The 16,908-nt window shown below is 38.2% G+C and overlaps 1 protein-coding gene across 1 annotated transcript in view; it reads right to left on the reverse strand.

Moving 5' to 3' along the window:
* LOC103889494 (uncharacterized) overlaps nucleotides 1-16,908 on the reverse strand; it is a 147,075-nt gene that overhangs the window by 45,650 nt on the left and 84,517 nt on the right.

The following is a 16,908-nucleotide window of genomic DNA, read 5'->3' on the forward strand; positions in this document are numbered from 1 at the left end:
CTACAGAAAAAAATGTTGGCTTATCACAGTTTAAACAAAAAAGCATTTCTACTTCATTTAAATTTCTGTCTTTCCTCCCTCTTTCTTTTCTTTCTTTTATTTTCTAAGTGTCACCATACTTAGTAGATCTGGTTTCATGTTGACAGAGGCAATAAAAAATGTATATACAGCTAGGTTCTGGGGCACCTGCGTTTCTGGCCCTGTATTTTTCTCTAACTTTCTGCCTTGGGTTTTCATTGCCTCATATCTAAAATGAGGAGTCAGAGCAGACAATCTCTCAGGTCCAACTCTATTCTAAAACCCACACTTGATTCAGTGATATCATACCAGTCTTTAACAATCTCAAACAAAGAACACAGAAGAACCAAAACTCCGTTGAGGGTCAAAAATGGAAAGCTGATAAAATGCGACAAAATAGTCTGGCATTAGGGAGCTTCCATCCATAGCCTGCTGGGCTTTGATTGTTTTCATTTGCTGGATTTTTCTCTGTCACTGGAGCAGCTGCAGGAATTCAAGTGCCCTGGGCAGACTGCGTAACAGGCATTAGGAGACATCCCTGATCATCCCTGACAGGCAGGCTGGGAACTTTTCTGGGAAAATTCAAAGGCTGGACATGAGCTACTTGATCTGGAGGAGTCACTAGCGGTCGAAGAATAATGCTGGCTACTTTTAGGCACACAAAACCCCAACCACTTTGGCCCTGATCTCCATGACCGCAATAGATTTTTGGAAAGTGTGAGATTAAATTCATTTCCTAGTTCCAATGAAGACATAAAACTGAGTGTTACAAAGTGAGTTGTCAGTAAAAATGAAATGGGGAACTGGAGATAGTAAGTGGGACCTACAGTGGATGTCTCTAAAGTCAATGAGAAAAACAAAACGATGAGCATTAAAAGCATTAAGGCAATATCAAGACGCAAAATCAAGTGGGACATAACGCATCCTCACAGAAGGCATGCAAAATACAAGTTTCTAGACACTGATTTAGCCTGAAATGACTTGATTAAATTCAAGTAGCATGCAATGGATTCGCGGCTGTGTTGGGGTAGTAATTGCTTTCCCACTGTGCTAACCTTCTGGACCACAGTGTTCCGAGTTGCAGATCGGGATACAGAGTTGGGGCAGGGGGTGTAAAAATCTGGGAAGGTAATCTGGGAGGAAGGGAGGACCAGTTGCTATGATATCCATTCCCTAAACCAAAGGCCAGCATTTTTGTTAACTTGGTTTTGATATTTTGTTTTTAATACAGAATCTAGCCACTATTTTAACAGTGTCTAAGAGTCTCAGTGACACGGATATAAAAACACAAGTAGCAAAAACAATTTTCAAGTTCACATAAATTACCCAAACCACTCTGCTTTCCACTAAATGGTACGCTTATTGTAAAATATTTTTAATTTGAGTATTTCAAAAGGCTTCTGGTTATCTAAAGCACAAACACTGGTTGCCTATCTAGGAGGCAGAAAGCAGGTGTTTTGACCTCAATTGTGTAAATGGGTAAGCAGAGTCAAAGGTGGGTGAAGAAAGACTGGTAAACTGATTTGGTGAATGTAGAGTTTATGGACGCAAACAATTCTGATAATCTGGATTAACAAAGCCATTGTGCCAAATCCACGGCAAGGTGGAGGCCGATGCAGTTCTTTAAAATTGTCATTTTTATTGGTGGCAAACTTGCTTCTCCTTTGTGGTGGTGCCTCTTAAATGACAAAAAAAGGAGTTTGTGGTGTTTCAATCAACAATTCAGATGATGTATTGACTTATGGATACCTTTAAGTTTTTATTAATTTCCACCATTTCCCTATATTTACTGCAGCCCCATGTTGTTCACAATGTGTGATTCATGGCTAGTGAGAGCTGCATGCACAAGCCCTTTGGTTCTCAGAGGTTTCACTGACCCTCTGTGGTTTCCGCAGCAAGGTGGTTAGTGTGTAGGAGACCCCAGGAAGCTTATAAACATCCCCACCAGAATTAAGGGAAGAGAGTGTGAGCCTTCTTTCCTGCTGCCCACGGCCCAACTTCTTTCTCCTCTCCAGACTTAATATTGAGGGGAGGGAGGGAAGTGTTGAGGAAGATATGATAGGTAGTCTCAAAAAGAGTAAAAATTAGAAATCAAGACTTTCTTGTATCCCCAAATCTTCACAACTCAGGTCTCTAGTGATGCCTTTAAATATTTTAATCCACTACTAGTTATTTGTAAAAGAAATTATGCCTAGAAAATGATGAATGCTTCTAATTGCTTCTAGTTGAAGGATTTGCATTGAGAAGTATCAGTTCAGGCTTCTTTCAAAAAAGGCAGGGTCATGGTAACCATCCCCAAGAGGTCTTCCTAAATTCTAAAGGCCACGAAAGTACTGTCAGGTAAACGTGGAATGAGTGTTTAGCATGGCTAACATAGTTATAAATACATCAAACTTATATGTACAGTAGAGCTGTATTTATATAGTATATGCTAATTTAATTCATGTCAATTTCCTTTGATTGGTCATTAGGTACTGTATCCATGCTTATATTTATACATCTCTATATATGGTCCTTAGATAGGACTTAAAGGGAAAATATTCTTCCAATCGAATTGGAGGTTTTTGGTTTATGACCTCTTGGCTTCTTAAGTTTATTGCTAGTCAAACACATTTAATGCTAAGGTTTTGCTACAATAAAACCTGTTTTGCAGGGATCTGCTTATTGCTTCCATTTTTGAAGGGATGCACTCCTGGAAAATTTGGGGCTGTGTGCTCCCCATAATGCTGTGGCCAGGCTTGGGACAGGACTGGAAATTCAGGATCTGAACAAACACCTCTAGGCAGTATGTCAGATGGATATTCTGTAATGAAAATTCACTCCACAGCAAAGAGACTGATATTAATGTTGCTAGGTATTTTCAGTTCTTAGTAATGCAGTCTTTTGGATAGTTATAGTTAATGTGGATGTTAAAAGAATGATTTATTACTGCAAAATAATCTTCATTTCAGAAATATCTCTTTTACAAATAAAAATTAAGAAAAAAGTTGTATAAATCCAGGAAATAAAACCACTTCTATATTTAGATATTCAGAAATGTTAACTAAGTCCTTTGTAAATGAAGCCAGTTCTATTCATCAGCAAAGAAGGATAACTTTCAGAAATACTTCTACTGCCAATTGTGAGATTGTTCAGAAAGGAAAATAGTCCAAGCAACAGATTTGTCACTCTTGGAGAAATGGGAACACTTTTGAGCCCTGTTCTTGGACGAGCGCCAGTCTTGAATATAAAGTTATGTTGAATATGCCAGAACATATACACATAAACGAATTTTTGCCTCAAAGTGTTCACCTTTACTTATTCTGTTTACTGTTTACTTATTTTGTTTTTACAATTTATAAAACTATTTTTGGAGCTGAATTTTGGGGAATGGCCTTTAATATCATGAGAATATCAAGACCATTTACTGCATTTTTAAGCATCTTTTCCATGTATAATTTGCATGCCATAAACTTTGCCCTGTTAAAATGCATAATTTAATGGTTTCAGTGTATTCCCAGAGTGAAACCATCACCATCATCTATTTATTGTTTCAAACTCGCAGTATTCTGGGAAACCAGTGTCGGCCTTCAGGGACCCCTAGATGGGAAGTTGTGATGTGCTAGCAGCAAGGCTTGTTCTGATCAGCCATATTCACTGATAAGGTTTTGTATTTTAAAGTTTGTTTTGTTTTGGTTTTTTTGTCCCACTTTGCTGAAATCTCCAGAACACTCCCAAATCTTAATTTACTCTCCATGTATTATTATTATTTTAGAGACATGGTCTTCCTGTGTCACTCAGGCTGGAGTGGCAGATTGCAGTGGTGCAATTAGAGCTCACTGCAACCTTGAACTCCTAGGCTCAAGGAGGATCTTGGACTACACGCCTGCAGTAGCCAAGCTACTCCTTGGACTACCTCAGCCTCTTGAGTAGCTTGGACTACAGGCATGCGCCACTATGCCTAGCTAATTTTTTTTAAATTTTTTGTAGAGATGGGGTCTTCCTGTGCTGCCCAGGCTTGTCTCAAACTCCTAGACTCAAGTGATCCTCCTGCCACAGCCTCTCAAAGAGCTGGCATTACAGGCATGAATCACCACACCCAGCCATCCTATACAAAACTAGTTTATTTGACATAAAATTTGGTTTTTATTCTCCCATGAGGGGATTAATCTTAAACAGGTAAATTTCCCATTGGGGTATGAGAACAGAAAAATTCAGGGTACAACACAGATAATTTCCCTGGTTATATAGGCTATTTTGCCCACTACAGAATACTTGGGGGTACCCAACAGAGTACCACCACCCCAAGAATGGAAATAAAGGAAAATCTTGAATTCCTTCAAGAGAAATTCCAGGCACCTAGCTAGCCTTGAGAAGTAATGAGCAACTTCACAAGCAACAAGGTAATAGTGGATTAAAACAATAGCCAGAAAAAGTTAGAGTCACAGGATGTATGGTTCCCTACAGAAACTAAAGATAACATTTTAACATATGTCCCTGAATAGTTTTTCAGGAAATCTAGATCCCCACCAAATAGATCCACTGGCACAGAGACCTCCGGTAAGAGGGAACTGAGGCTGAACTCTCAGTGCCTTTCTTCCTACATTTCTCTCTGAGGCACGTGGAGATCACGCCCAAGGGCCAGATCTAACATTCTTTTCTGCTGACTCCAAGTCTTTAGGCAAAACTTCCCTTTCTTAACCAATTGCAAATCAGAAAATATTTGAATCTACCTATGGTCTGTAAGCCCCCACTTCAAGATATTCCACCTTTTCAGGTCAAACCAGTGCATAGCCTCCATGTATTAATTTGTGACTTTGCCTGTAACTTCTATCTCCTATCTTTAAAAATCCTTACATGTAAGACATCAGGGATTTCAGGTCTTAAGCATGAGCTGTTTGATTCTCCTTGCTTGGTGCTCTGCAATAAATGCTTCACTGTCTCTGGCTGCAAATCCTAATGTCAGAGTTTAGCTTTGCTGTGCCAAGTAAGTGGACGCAAGTTTGGTAACATTACCCATTAACTTAGAGAAAGTTTTTTTGCTTGTTGGTTTCTTTTTTTTGGCTAACTAAACCTTCAGGATATTAAAAAATGTTAAGATTAAATTCTACTTATAGAGGTGGGCAGGTCCTTTCACTGTAATTCTCACACTTCGACTTCCCAAAGGAACAGCAATTACATTTTCTTCTCCTGGGAAAGAACAGAACACAACTGTAATAAAACCAGTATACTAAAGGCCCATGAAAATGAGCAAGTCAATCAAAACTGGGGGTGTCTGCAAAACATTCTTAACTATATTTCATTTCTGTAATCCTAGCACTTTGGGAGGCCAAGGTGGGCAGATCACTTGAGGTCAGGAGTTTGAGACTAGCCTGGCCAAGATGGTGAAACCCCATCTCTACTAAAAATACAAAAATTAACCAAGTGTGATGGCGTGTGCCTGTAGTCCCAACTACCCAGGAGGCTGAGGCAGGAGAATTGCTGGAACCCAGGAGGTGGAGTCTGCAATGAGCTGAGAACGTGCCACTGGACTCCAGCCTGGGCAACAGAGTGAGACTCTGTCTCAAGAAAAAAATAAATAAATCTTTGGAAATCACCAACTATGTGTAAAGCAGATGAATATTACATAATTTCATTTAAATACACCCTTAAATAACATTAAAGAAACGTTTAAAGTAAATGCACTGCCTACCTCAATTGCCTTTACTCTCGTGGACCAATCCACGTGCTTTGATGAGGGTCTGCAAACCGTGGCCCCTGGGCCAAATCTAGCCACACCTCCTCATTCATTCATTAAGGCTGTTTATGCTCATCAAGGTAGAATTGAGTTGTAGTAATGAAGACCATATGGCTCAATAAGGCTAAAATATTTACTGTACTATCTGACTTTTCACAGAAAAATTTCATGATCTTGGCCTAGACAATTACCTACTGGAAATCCTGGTCCTCATAGATGTTTTTTCACACTGCTACATACTCTGATAATTTAATTTTTGTGTTCACATAATAATCTAAGCTCATATATGATATTTTATCTCACTAGTCCCCTATCTGAACATTGTCTGTTTCTAAATGAAACTAGAACATTATCAATGATATGAATTACTTCAAGCAGATGTTTTTGTCTAACTTACGCAAAACAATTTTTTTTGGATAAACTCTCCATCTCCAGAGTGAAATTAGTGAAGCACAGGATATCAATATATTGATTGACTAGTTTGCAAGTTTTTATTAAATAGAGATACCTGTTTATTATTAAAAATTAGAAAATGCAGATAAACAAAAATACAAAATAAATCTTTTTCTAATCCTATTGCCCAGAGATAATCACTTCTAACACTTTGACGAATGTCCATTCCAGATTTTTTGTTTGTTTTTAACATGTATACATGTAAAAGCCCAAAATCTCCTTAAGCTGATAAGCAACTTCAGCAAAGTCTCAGGATACAAAATCAATGTGCAAAAATCACAAGCATTCTTATACATCAATAACAGACAAACAGAGAGCCAAATCATGAGTGAACTCCCATTCACAATTGCTTCAAAGAGAATAAAATACCTAGGAATCCAACTTACAAGGGATGTGAAAGACCTCTTCAAGGAGAACTACAAACCACTGCTCAAGGAAATAAAAGAGGATACAAACAAATGGAAGAACATTCCATGCTCATGGGTAGGAAGAATCAATATCATGAAAATGGCCATCCTTCCCAAGGTAATTTACAGATTCAATGCCATCCCCATCAAACTACCAATGACTTTCTTCACAGAATTGGAAAAAACTACTTTAAAGTTCATATGGAACCAAAAAAGAGCCCGCATCGCCAAGTCAATCCTAAGCCAAAAGAACAAAGCTGGAGGCATCACACTACCTGACTTCAAACTATACTACAAGGCTACAGTAACCAAAACAGCATGGTACTGGTACCAAAACAGAGATATAGATCAATGGAACAGAACAGAGCCGTCAGAAATAATGCCACATATCTACAAGTATCTGATCTTTGACAAACCTGACAAAAACAAGAAATGGGGAAAGGATTCCCTATTTAATAAATGGTGCTGGGAAAACTGGCTAGCCATATGTAGAAAGCTGAAACTGGATCCCTTCCTTACACCTTATACAAAAATCAATTCAAGATGGATTAAAGACTTAAATGTTAGACCTAAAACCATAAAAACCCTAGAAGAAAACCTAGGCATTACCATTCAGGACATAGGCATGGGCAAGGACTTCATGTCTAAAACACCAAAAGCAATGGCAACAAAAGCCAAAATTGACAAATGGGATCTAATTAAACTCAAGAGCTTCTGCACAGCAAAAGAAACTACCATCAGAGTGAACAGGCAACCTACAAAATGGGAGAAAATTTTCGCAACCTACTCATCCGACAAAGGGCTAATATCCAGAATCTACAATGAACTCCAACAAATTTACAAGAAAAAAACAAACAACCCCATCAAAAAGTGGGCAAAGGACATGAACAGACACTTCTCAAAAGAAGACATTGATGCAGCCAAAAAACACATGAAAAAATGCTCACCATCACTGGCTATCAGAGAAATGCAAATCAAAACCACAATGAGATACCATCTCACACCAGTTAGAATGGCAATCATTAAAAAGTCAGGAAACAACAGGTGCTGGAGAGGATGTGGAGAAATAGGAACACTTTTACACTGTTGGTGGGACTGTAAACTAGTTCAACCCTTGTGGAAGTCAGTGTGGCGATTCCTCAGGGATCTAGAACTAGAAATTCCATTCGACCCAGCCATCCCATTACTGGGTATATACCCAAAGGACTATAAATCATGCTGCTATAAAGACACATGCACACGTATGTTTATTGCCGCATTATTCACAATAGCAAAGACTTGGAACCAACCCAAATGTCCAACAATGATAGACTGGATTAAGAAAATGTGGCACATATACACCATGGAATACTATGCAGCCATAAAAAATGATGAGTTCACGTCCTTTGTAGGGACATGGATGAAATTGGAAAACATCATTCTCAGTAAACTATCGCAAGAACAAAAAACCAAACACCGCATATTCTCACTCATAGGTGGGAATTGAACAATGAGAACACATGGACACAGGAAGGGGAACATCACACTCTGGGGACTGTTGTGGGGTGGGGGGAGGGGGGAGGGATAGCATTGGGAGATATACCTAATGCTAGATGACGAGTTGGTGGGTGCAGCGCACCAGCATGGCACATGTATACATATGTAACTTACCTGCACATTGTGCACATGTACCATAAAACCTAAAGTATAATAATAATAATAATAAAAGAAAAGAAAAAAAAAAAAGAAAATACAGGCTATCTAGGTGATGGGCTATGAGGAAGACAGAGGGGTAACTTACTTCTTAATTACTTCTGTATTTAATTTATTTACAATGACTTATGTATTAAAATTTTTAAGTGGATTATAAAAAAAAAAAAAAAAAAAAAAAAAATTAGAAAATGCAGATAAACAAAAATACAAAATAAATCTTTTTCTAATCCTATTGCCCAGAGATAATCACTTCTAACACTTTGACGAATGTCCATTCCAGATTTTTTGTTTGTTTTTAACATGTATACATGTAAAAGGAAAGACTGAACCATACCTAAATGTCCATCAATAGGGGAACGATTACATAAACAAGAACATCCATACTAAGGAATACTCTACAACTGATAAAAGTAATGATAAGAAGCTATATGACCTGATGTGGAAAGCCTGCCAATATATACATTGAAGACTTTAAAAAAGGAAGGTTAAAAAATAAGAGAGTGGTATCTTGGATATGACACTAAAGGCACAGGAAACACATGAAAAAAGACTAAATTTGACCAAATCAAAATCAAACCTTTGTGCACAAAAGGACACTATGAACGGAGTGAAGAGGCAACCCACAGAATGGGCGGAAACATTTGCAAATCACATCTTGGAAAGGGGTTATTATCTAGAATATATAAAGAATACTTGTAACTCAACAACAACAAAAAACAACCCAGTCAATAAAAAGGACAAAAGGACTTGGATTTCTCCAGAACAGCTATACAAATGGCCAATAAGCACATGAAAATGCTCAATATCAATAATTATTAGGGAATTGAAAATCAAAACCACAATCAGGTACCACTTCACACCCATTAGGATGAGAATTATACAAAAAAAAAAAAAAACAAGCAGAAAATAACAAGTATTGGTGAGGATGTGGTGAGAAGAACCCTTGTTAATTGGTGGTGAAAATGTTAAATGGTACAACTACCATGGAAAATAGTATGGCAAGTCCTCAAGATATTAAACATAGAATTACCATATGATCCAGCAACTCCACTTCTAGGAATATACCCAAAAGAATTGAAAGCAGGGACACAAACAGATATTGGTACATTCACGATCACGGCAGCATTATTCCCAGTAGCCAAAAGGAAGAAACAACCTAAGTATCTATCTATGGATATCTATCTAAGGCTGTTTTTGCTCTACAAAGGCAGAATTGAGTCATGGTAATGAAGACCATATAGCTTAATAAACCTAAAATATTTACTGTGCTATCTGGCCTTTCACAGAAAAAATTCGTGATCCTTGGCCTAGAGAATTACCTACTGGAAATCATGGTTCTCACAGATTTTTTTGGTATATATCTACAATGGATTATTATTTAGCTTTTTTTTTAAAAAAAGGAGGGGGCCAGGCATGGTGGCTCACATCTGTAGTCTTAGCAGTTTGGGAGACCAAGGTAAGAGGATGGCTTGAGTCCAGGAGTTCGAGACCAGTCTAGGCAACATAGGGAAACCCAGTCACTACCAAAAAATTTTATAATTTTTTTTAATGTGGGTATGGTGGTGTGTGCCTGTAATCCCAGCTACTTGGGAGTCTGGGGTGGGAGGATCACTTGAGCCCAGGAGGTTGAGGCTGCAGTGAACTATGATCAACCCATTGCACTCCAGCCTGGGTAACACAGTGAGAGCTTGTCTTGGGGAAAAAAAAAAAAAAGGAAAGAAAATGACGCATACTACAACATCAGTCATTTTAAGGATGCTAGCAAACAGCTCATCGTTTTGAAAACTGGTAAGTAAAGAAAAGATTAATGCCTTCATCATGCTTTGTTGTCTTTCCTTTGTTTTGTTTTGTTTTTGGAGACAGGGTCTTACTCTGTCACCCAGGCTGGAGTGCAGTGGCTGATCTAGGCTCACTGCAGCCTCTACCTCCTGGGCTCAAGCGATCCTCCCAACTCAGCCTCCTGAGTAGCTGGGGCTATAGTTGTGTGCCAGCATGCCTGGCTAATTTTTGAATTTCTTGTAGAGACTAATTTGAACAAACAAGCAAAAGTGATAAAGACTTCTGAAAAATCCTCTCCTCCATAAAATCAGTGAAAACACCAGCAAAAATGGTCAGAACCAACATTTTTAAAACTCTGGAAATTAACCAAAGGCTTGCAACAATCTGAGCAGTAATTATCAAAGAAAAGTGCTCAGAAAGAACAGTGAGCTTTGTGGCTGCTAAGCTGCCTATTTCCATCTCTCCCCATTCTCCACCTCCATGGTAACCTCGAAAACAACAGCCCATAATCACAGTGCAAACCAGCAGCCTGGCAGACTCTGCAGGGGTAGAATGGGTTTGGAGCTCCTTCAATGCCCAATTCTCGATTATTATTTGACCTGTGTAGTGGTTCCCTGGAAGACTTCACTCACAAAGCTGTCTTTGGTTTACCTAACTGGGAGTTTGCCCAGTGTAAACAGCTTTTCCCCAGGAGGCATTTGACCAAAACAATCAGAGATACTTGTTTAACATTGAGGCTGCATGAGGTGGTGAATAACAATTGGGGAAAATAATAAACTAACCAAAAAGCTGGGAATGAGATGTCCACAGGTGGCTTTGAAAAACTCCAACATATTCCTGAAAATCTAGAAGACTGCATGTCTATGTGGGGCTCTGCATATGCCAGAGCTTTGTGCATGCCCAGAAACAACCTGAGAAGGTCCTAAGCTGTCATCTATGGCTAACCTATAGACTCTGAAGAAGCAGGAAGTAAAGGCTAGAACAAAGTTGTCAACTACCTTGGCTGAGTGTTGAAGGTGTAACCCAACACAGACACATATGCACACACACACACACACAAAGCCCACTAAAAATAACCAACTCTCCATGAAAAACCTGGTAATGCCAGGTCTGGAGTAGGGAAAATTCAAGGTGGGCTTGGAACACCTGTTGCTCTAGAAACCAAGGCAATGTCTAAAATTCAATGGAATTATGACAAAAGAAGACAGTTTAAAGTGCTCCCACTGGCTACATTTTGGACAATTTGAAACCCAAAAAGAATATTGTCAGTAATATAAAAAACATTAAATAAATAAAAATCTCTGAATATGGAGTGTGAAATTAAAAAACAGAAACCTTTTTTTAAAAACAGAAGAATGAGTGAAGAAGGAATGACAGAATTAGAAAATAACCGTTTGTAACTCTTCATGTTAGATACTGTTTCAGACAAGGATCATCAATGTACACTAAAGCCACAGTGTGAAAGATTGTTGCCAGACAGAATATTTACACCTTGTCAAGGCATCACTCTGCAGATTTCTTACAGGGAAACATGGATCTACACAACAGAGTATGTGTAGTTCACCACCTGTGTGAGTAATACTGGATCAAGCTGACATCATCAACTTCCTGATATGATGCAACATAAATCACGCATCACTTTTGATGTGCTGCTGCCACAAATGTTCAATCCAATTCTAATTAAACCTAAGACCTTACTGATCAATTCACAGGAATTACGTGAGGGAGATCAACAAATTAAATGGAAAACGATCAGACAAATCCAGAATATGGGACACGCTACAATACAACTGGAATGAACTCTTTACAAAGTCAATACCATGAAAAAATAAGTGCACTAAAAAAAAAGAAACTAAAGAGATAGAAAAACTAAATGCAATGAGTGAGCCTCGACCAGTTCAAGGGGAAAAACAACTATAAAAGGAGAAATTTTAACATAGATCGGATATTAGATAATATTTAGAAATTATAATTTTTTAGGTGTACTAGTGAGATGATGTTATAAAGAAGATCCTTATTTTTAGAAGAGTCATGCTAAAGTATTAATACTTAGAAGTAAGTGTTGTGATGTCTGTAAATTAACAAGGGTCAGCTAGCTAGTTGGATGGAGGAATTAGATAGATAGATAGAGAGATAGAGAGATAGATAGATAGAGAGTGATAGATAGGGATAATGAACCAATGTAGCAAAATATAAGTGATTATTGAATCTAGTTGAAAAAACGTACAGTAGTTAATTGTGTTATTTTATCAACTTTAATGCATGCTTGAAAATTTTACACAGTACAATTTTGGGGATAAAACCACATTCCAATGTCACTAACATCTATTTGACACCAAATTCCTAAATAAAATATTTGAAAAGAAAATTTAATCATAAATTTGAAGTACACACTATATACAAATGAAGTTTACCCAACAAATGCTAGTGTTGCTCAAATTTAGGAAACCTACTAATGTAATTTACCATATTAATAGACAAAGTAGAAAAGTTTGATTACCTCAAATAAGTTTCCAGCATTTAGTAAAATTCAATCATTATTCCTGATAAAAATTCTGTATATAAAATAAAGTAAATGTTTGTAACGCCATTTACAAATGCAAGTTATGATTAATATGCTTAATGCTTAAATGTCAGAAACACTGCTGTTTAATTAGGAAAATGATGGGATACCAGTTAGCACCATATGACTTAAGAGTTTTTAAAAGATTAGCCAAGGTAATTAGGCAAGAAAAAGTAGTCTAAGCATTAGAAATCAAGAAGAAATTAATATTAAAAAATTATTAGATTTTAGAAATACCAAGAATAATCATTTGGAAAAATAATGGAAGAAAATGCCCCATTTGCAATGGCTAGAAAAAAGATGGAATATGTTGGAATGAACTTTTAAAAAATGGGCACAACCCGCTGTGCACGGTGGCTCATGCCTGTAATCCTAGCACTTTGGGAGGCTGGGGCAAGCGGATCACCTGAGATCAGGAGTTCAAGACCAGCCTGGCCAACATGGCGAAATCCCATCTCTACTAAAAAATACAAAATTTAGCTGGGTGTGGTGGGCGCCTGTAATCCCAGCTACTAGGGACGCTGAGGCTGGAGAATCACTTGAACCCAGGAGGCAGAGGTTGCAGTGAGCCAAGATTGTGCCACTGCATTCCAGCCTGGGTGACAGAGTGAGACTCCATTTCCACCCCCCAAAAATGGGCACAACCTACAAAAACAACATTTAAATCTCTCTCTTAAGACATTAAAAAATGCCTTGAGAAAATCAAAGGAAAATATTAATTCATGTGAAATAAAAATTAAGCAAAATTAAATGTCAAAGAAGGAAAAATTATAATTATAGGCAAAGACTGTTTTCTTAATATCCAGACTATTTACAAATCAGTAAGAAAGAAACACGAATTAGCAGGAAAATTGGTCAGACCCTTGAAAAACTAATTCACAGAAAAATCAAAATGTCAAGAAGATTATGAAAAGAGAGAAGAGAAATTACAGTATCTTTGAGAACTAAAAGCACATAAAGACGTGCTTGTACAAAGGTACAAAGATGTTGTAACACTGAGAGAAAATCTAAATGCTCATTGATATGAGTCTGGTTAAATAAATTATGAAATGTCCTCTTATATCACCAGTTAAAAAACAAGCCAGCTGGGTGCAGTGGCTCACACCTGTAATCCCAGCACTTTGAGAGGCTGAGGCGGGTGGATCACTTGAGGTCAGGCGTTCAAGACCAGCCTGGCCAACATGGTGAAACCCTGTCTCTACTAAAAAATACAAAAATTATTCGGGCATGGTGGCTGGCACCTTATTCCCAGCTACTCGGGAGGCTGAGGCACGAGAATTGCTTGAACCCGGGAGGCAGGGGTTGCAGTGAGCCGAGACCATACCACTGAACACCAGCCTGGGTGACAGAGTGAGACTCCATCTCAAAAACAAAAAAACAAGCCAAATTATGAGAACTGATAGGCAAAAAAACCTCAGTGAATAAAAAGAAATTGTAAAATAATTTATACCTAATGATCAATTCTGTATACTTCTCAAAAGCATACATGTTTGTATGGAAAGGTGCACACATACACATCCATAGGAAATATCTTAATAGAAGCAACCGTTCATACCATTTAGATCTCTAAAAAGTGGAACTGGTTAGGAGTTTGTGGATGGTAGAAGGTGACTTTTACTTTCCATTTTATATCCTTCTGTGCCATTTGAAGTTTTTATAAGTTTTATAAAACTTTTAAACTTATAAAGTTTTATAAAAAGTATGTCTTAATTTTACAATATAAATTATCTATATATATTATTCATCCTCAGCCACTTCACCTCACCCCGGGAAGGATACACACTAATGTGATAACAGGTGTAATCTCTTGGCAGTGTGATTGGATACATGACATGTTTGTCAATTTCCTTGCCTGGATATTCTGGATTTTTTACAACAAATATACAGCATATTATATATGTAATAAAAATTATTTTGAAAATACATATAAATTAGAAAGCTTTACTGAACTGAAGAAAACCTATTTGGGCAGATTGGTTGGGCTCTCTTGCAAAATCTTTGTGAATGTAGGCTGCGGTATCTTGGGGAAGCATTTGTCTAGGGGTGTGTGTGCGTATATATGTATATTCCAACCATTGTCCCATTGATAATTACACACTTTAGTGAAACCTTGCAAATGAAACTCCCTTGCAGTTGATTTTAGCCAAAAAGGCTCAAACTTGAGGAAAATGTTCTTCTGGGTGGAGCTGCCTACTATTTAACTCTTGGAGAGAAAGCACACTGCAGAGCACCTAGGCAAAGCTAGGAACAAGGAGCACCCTATAAGGATCATCTCCTAAACTGGAATTCCCTTTCATTTCTGTAACCCTCCACTAAAGTTTGATACATTTGTAGAAGTCTCTGTGATACGTTGATAGGGCAGTACCTCCCAAACATTTTACCTAAATATGAATCATCTAGAAAACTTGTTAAAACACAGACACCTGCTCCATCCATAGAAATTCAGATCCAGCAGTTTAGGGTGGAGCCCAAGAATGTGCCCGACCAGCAGCCTCCCAGGTGATGGTGATACCACTGGACTGTGAGCCACATTTTGAGCAGCACGGGTGCAGGATATAGAGAGGGAGAACTCAAGTCATAAAGGGCAGAAAGGGAGGACTGGTCCATAGTCACAAACTTTTCAGCATTTCTTCACTGTTCTGCAAGAGATGGCCCAGTTCTTGGTATGACCAGAAATGAAGTGAGAATCCTGTGAGGCAGAGGATTTTAAGGAGGCAGGAGCCAGGAGTACCAAGTGCTCTGCAGATGAGGGCTTAAAAGTGCCTTTTGGATGAGCAGTAAAGAGACTGTTAATGTGCTTTGCCAAAGCGGTTTCAATCAAGTAGCTGGCACAGGAAGCTGTGATCTGAGGAATACATGATGACGAAAAATTAGAGACAGCAAGTGTAAACAGTTTTTTCAAGATGTGGCAGTAAAGAGTAGGTGAAAGATTAGAGTGGTAGCTGGAGATGTGATTATGTTTAAAAGAGTGTTCTATATACATATAATTTAAAAATATTTTTATATATAAATATTATACACCCATATACATACACATATATAAATACACATGTATATACACACATATGTATATACACGTATATACATAGACATTTTTTAAAATTATACTTTCATTTAAGATGGGAAGAGACCCGCTGGTCATATTAACCCTGATAGGAAAGAGAGAGTGAAAGAAGATAAAGGAAAGAGAGGGGATGATGGGTGGAGTGAGTTCTCTGAGGACACAGAGGAGCTGGAATGCAGAACACAGATGGAGGGATTAATTAGTCTTGGAAAAGAAGACAGACATTTGTGCCTCTGTAGCGGGAGGAAGCAGGGAATGGATGGGTGCAGCTGTAGGGCAAGGTCTCTTTTGATTGTTTCTGTTTGACTCGGATTTTTTTTTTCCAGTCTTCCTTGGAGCCTTGCATAGAATCAGTTTTTGTATTACGGTGCATAAATGTTTGAAAAGAAGGTATATTTCCTCACCATGCAATGCTCTGTTACCTATTAATGTAACATTAGTAATTATACTGCACAGATTCTTTGTGTAATTTTCACTCACTTCAATGTATTAAAGTCTCTCGGAAGTTTTACTGATTTCAATTTCATCTTATGTAACTACAGGAGATTTTTCTTTACATATTTCGATGTAATGGCATTTGGTTCACAAATTCTTTAAACGATTTGTTTTTGATTACCAACAAAGTACTCATTTTGTATTTTTGCTTGAAATTCTACTTGTGCTGATACAAAGACTATTACCCACGCTTGCTTTATCTTGCCCTTCAGAATGGGCCATTCATAAATCGCAGACAAATGGCCTCCTGTAAAGACCTCCCTTGGTCTGGAGGTAGACCTGGGGCTGGAGGCGATGATAAAGAGAGGAAGCAATTGTAAGTACAGTAAGAAAGAGCAGACTGCTGCTTGTGGTTCAGCACAAGCTCAGTATAGACTGCCTGAAACCTCCTGTCAGAAGAAGGCAGATGGTATTGCCAAGCAGGTCTGATTCTAAGCCTGCTTTGAAATCCTATACTTTCTAATGATCTATAAGCCAATTATTGAAAACATATCGGATGGTGGCTGGGCATGGTGGCTCATGCCTGTAATCCCAGGACTTTGGGAGGTTAAGGTAGATCACTTGAGGTTAGCAGTTTGAGATCAGCCTGGGCAACATAGTGAGACCTTGTCTCAACAAAAAATTTAAAAATTAGCCAGGTGTGGTGGTACATGCCTGTAGTGCCAGCTAGTTAAGAGGCTGAGGCAGGAGGATCCCTTGAACCCAGGAGGTCGAGGCTGCA

This window comes from Pongo abelii, chromosome 16 (genome assembly GCF_028885655.2).
Source record: "Pongo abelii isolate AG06213 chromosome 16, NHGRI_mPonAbe1-v2.0_pri, whole genome shotgun sequence".
Lineage (NCBI taxonomy): Eukaryota > Metazoa > Chordata > Mammalia > Primates > Hominidae > Pongo > Pongo abelii.